Source organism: Babylonia areolata, chromosome 4 (genome assembly GCF_041734735.1).
Source record: "Babylonia areolata isolate BAREFJ2019XMU chromosome 4, ASM4173473v1, whole genome shotgun sequence".
Lineage (NCBI taxonomy): Eukaryota > Metazoa > Mollusca > Gastropoda > Neogastropoda > Buccinidae > Babylonia > Babylonia areolata.
Window position 1 is genome coordinate 33,562,961 of NC_134879.1, and position 5,000 is coordinate 33,567,960.

The following is a 5,000-nucleotide window of genomic DNA, read 5'->3' on the forward strand; positions in this document are numbered from 1 at the left end:
CACCCCTTCCTCCCCTCCACAACTGTCCCCCTACCACCACCACCACCACCCCTTCCTCCCCTCCACAACTGTCCCCCTACCACCACCACCACCACCCCTTCCTCCCCTCCACAACTGTCCCCCTACCACCACCACCACCACCCCTTCCTCCCCTCCACAACTGTCCCTCTACCACCACCACCACCACCCCTTCCTCCCCTCCACAACTGTCCCCCTACCACCACCACCACCACCCCTTCCTCCCCTCCACAACTGTCCCCCTACCACCACCACCACCCCTTCCTCCCCTCCTCAACTGTCCCCCTACCACCACCACCACCCCTTCCTCCCCTCCACAACTGTCCCCCTACCACCACCACCACCCCTTCCTCCCCTCCACAACTGTCCCCCTACCACCACCACCACCACCCCCTTCCTCCCCTCCACAACTGTCCCTCTACCACCACCACCACCACCCCTTCCTCCCCTCCACAACTGTCCCCCTACCACCACCACCACCACCCCTTCCTCCCCTCCACAACTGTCCCTCTACCACCACCACCACCACCCCTTCCTCCCCTCCACAACTGTCCCTCTACCACCACCACCACCACCACCCTTCCTCCCCTCCTCAACTGTCCCCCTACCACCACCACCACCCCTTCCTCCCCTCCACAACTGTCCCTCTACCACCACCACCACCACCCCTTCCTCCCCTCCACAACTGTCCCCTACCACCACCACCACCACCCCTTCCTCCCCTCCACAACTGTCCCTCTACCACCACCACCACCACCCCTTCCTCCCCTCCTCAACTGTCCCCTACCACCACCACCACCACCACCCCTTCCTCCCCTCCACAACTGTCCCCCTACCACCACCACCACCACCCCTTCCTCCCCTCCACAACTGTCCCTCTACCACCACCACCACCACCCCCTTCCTCCCCTCCTCAACTGTCCCTCTACCACCACCACCACCACCACCCCTACCTCCCCTCCACAACTGTCCCTCTACCACCACCACCACCACCCCTTCCTCCCCTCCTCAACTGTCCCCCTACCACCACCACCACCACCCCTTCCTCCCCTCCACAACTGTCCCTCTACCACCACCAGCACCACCCCTTCCTCACCTCCACAACTATCCCCCTACCACCACCACCCTCCTATCCATCCACCCCCTGCTCGCATACTCTCCCTCCACCCTCCCTTAGTCGCTTACTGCTTGCCATACCTCTGTGCTCTGCTCCCACTGCAAAAAGGGTTTTTAGTTAACAATTTAAAAAAAAAATAAGAGAGAGAGAGAGAGAGAGAGAGAGAGAGAGAGAGAGAGTGATCTTCAACTACAAATGGTAGGGGAGCCACCCTACCCTCCTTTAAATCATTTTGTCAACAGCTCAGTCGTGAAGCCCAGGCCTGACACCACACCCCCTCCCCCTCCACCTTCTTCCACTATAAAAAAGAAAGTCATTAAACAAACGAACACACACACACACACACACACACACACACACAAAGGGCAAACAGTGAAAGAAAAACAAAAAACCTGACGAAAGAAAGACAAGAGGAGAGGGAAAGAAAGAATGAAGACACACACACACACACACACAGGCACGCGCGCATGCATACACTCACACACACACACACACACACAATGTGAAATTTTAGGCAAGCCTTAAAACACACACACACACACACACACACACACACACACACACACACACACACAAACTAAAAACCACTCCGACGGACCCCCACTACCACCTGATCTCATCCCCTTTCCGCCCCCTACCCCCACACTCCACTCCACCACACCTCCTCACACCTACACACAAACCTTTCCCCCGTGATGTCACACTGACATTGAAATGCTTGGCTGCCCGGGAAGTAAAACTGTGCTGCTGCTGGGTTTTTTTTTGTTGTTGTTTTTTTGTTTTGTTTTTTGGTTTTTTGTTGTTGTTTTTTGTTTTGTTTTTGTTTTTTTCCCGTCTTCTCTTCAAAAGGGGTTGGGGAAGATCAAGTATGTGGGTGAGGAGAGGGGGGGTGTTTTGGGAAGGGGGGGGGGATTGTGCAGGGTGGATAGTTCTTTTTTTTTCTGTCTAAAGATATCAACAAAAACGTGTTGTATCGTGTCGTGTTGTGTTGCGTTGTGCTGTGTTGTGTTGTGTCGTATTGTTCGTGTCGTATCGTGGTGTGCTGTATGTGTGGTGTGGTGTGGTGTGGAGGTGTGGTGTGGTGTGTGTGTGTGTGTGTGTGTGTGTGGAGGGTGGGGGTCGTGGGGGAGGGGTGGGGGAGGTGTTGTCACAGGGAGGAGAGCAGACACATTCCTGTGTCACACTCTGTATCTCTGCCTTTCTCTGTTCTTGTCCTTGTTTTTAATGTTGTTTTTCTTTTTTCTTGTTGTTTTTCTTTTTTCTGTCACTGTTTTTTTTTGTTTTTTGTGTTTTTTTTGTTTGTTTGTTTTGTTTTTTTTAAGCGTGTAGGTGCCTATGAAAAATGTTGAACACAGTTTGACACCATTGTACCACCCAGGGTTGACTTAAGTAGACGGTTCAGAAACGGGTGGTTTGCCTGTCTGTCTACTTTGTGAAAACCTTCTGCCTCTCTTTTACTGATTTTTGTTTGTTGTTTGTTTGTTGGGGGGCGGGAGGAGGGGTTGTTGTTGTTGTTTTTGTGTGTGTGTTTGTTGTTGTTGTTTTTTTGTTTTTGTTTTTTTTTTGTCATGCATTTTCTATCGTGTCCCTCCACCACCTCCACTTACACACATATTTACACACACACGCTGACATGCAAGCACACGCGCACACACACACACACACGCACGCGCGCGCCGCACACGCACAAACAGGCACACACGCGGGCGCGGGCGCGCACACACACACACAGAGTAAGGAAGAAGAGAGACAGAGAGAAAGAGAAGGACATTGATAGAGACAGAGACAGAGACAGACAGACAGACAGAGACAAATACACAGAGACAGAGAAATACACAGAGAGACAGGGATGAGGAAAGACAATCAGACAGATGTTGTACAGATACAGAAAGAGAAGGCGGGTGGGGGGCCTGGGGGGGGGGGGAGAGAGAGAGAGAGAGAGAGAGATAAAGGCGAGAGAGACGCAGAGAGAGGGAAGAGACAGGTAGACAAGAGACAGACACACAGAGAGTTAGGGGAAAAAACAGACACATCGCAGAGCTGCCAGAACGGCAGAGTTCAGAACAATGATACCCATGACAGTCACTTCAGTCGGGGGTTGCAGCTTACGAACGTTTTGGAAAAAAAAGAAGAAAAAAAAAGAAGTAATACTGCCTGAGGTATATTGCTCTTTGTCGCAACACATTTCTAGTGTCATCGATTAAGCTCAACAAAATTAAGGCAATCCCCAAGGGAAGAAGTCCAAATAAGGAGCAGTGACTGACATCCTGACCTGTAAGTTATGTCTGATCTTGGGGAGGTGACAGCCCTTCACTGGCACGCTGCCCTGAAAGTTCTGTCTGATCTCAGTAAGGTGACAGCCCTTCACTGACACCCTGACCTGTAAGTTCTGTCTGATCTCAGTAAGGTGACAGCCCTTCACTGACATCCTGACCTGTAAGTCCCGTCCGATCTTGGGGGAGGTGACAGCCCTTCACTGACACCCTTACCTGTAAGCTCTATCTCATCTCTGTGAGGTGACAGCCCTTAAATGACATCCTGACCTGTAAGCTCTATCTCATCTTAGTGAGGTGACAGCCCTTCACTGACATCCTGACCTGTAAGCTCTATCTCAGTGAGGTGACAGCCCTTCACTGACATCCTGACCTGTAAGCGCTATCTCATCTCATTGAGGTGACAGCCCTTCACTGACATCCTGACCTGTAAGCGCTATCTCATCTCATTGAGGTGACAGCCCTTCACTGACACCTTGACCTGTAAGCTCTATCTCATCTTAGTGAGGTGACAGCCCTTCACTGACACCTTGACTTGTAAGCTCTATCTCATCTCAGTGAGGTGACAGCCCTTCACTGACATCCTGACCTGTAAGCTCTATCTCATCTTAGTGAGGTGACAGCCCTTCACTGACATCCTGATCTGTAAGCTCTATGTGATCTCATTGAGGTGACAGCCATTCACTGACACCTTGACCTGTAAGCTCTGTGTGATCTCAGTGAGGTGACAGCCCTTCACTGACATCCTGACCTGTAAGGTCTGTGTGATCTCAGTGAGGTGACAGCCCTTCACTGACAAGCTGACATGTAAGCTCTGTGTGATCTCAGTGAGGTGACAGCCCTTCACTGACACCTTGACCTGTAAGCTCTATCTCATCTTAGTGAGGTGACAGCCCTTCACTGACACCTTGACCTGTAAGCTCTATCTCATCTCAGTGAGGTGACAGCCCTTCACTGACATCCTGACCTGTAAGCTCTATGTGATCTCAGTGAGGTGACAGCCCTTGACTGACACCCTGACCTGTAAGCTCTATGTGATCTCAGTGAGGTGACAGTCCTTCACTGACACCCTGACCTGTAAGCTCTGTCTCATCTCAGTGAGGTGACAGCCCTTCACTGACACCCTGACCTGTAAGCTCTGTCTCATCTCAGTGAGTTGACAGCCCTTGACTGACATCCTGACCTGTAAGCTCTATGTGATCTCAGTGAAGTGACAGCCCTTTACTGACACCCTGACCTGTAAGCTCTATGTGATCTCAGTGAGGTGACAGTCCTTCACTGACACCCTGACCTGTAAGCTCTGTCTCATCTCAGTGAGGTGACAGCCCTTCACTGACACCCTGACCTGTAAGCTCTGTGTGATCTCAGAGAGCTGACAGCCGTTCAAGTTCAACAGTATTTGTTTTATTTTTATTTTCCTCTGGGAGACGACCAAAATCCCCCCGGCTGTCCTGGATTGTCCATGGGTCGTTCTTGGCTGGGGAGGCAATGGTGACACAGTGACGGTGTTCAGCTCGGGCAGTCAGCACTGTAAAAGTGGACTGTCTCCAGGTCCAAGATGTACAATCATTTCCCTGTGCTGGGGCATGGAG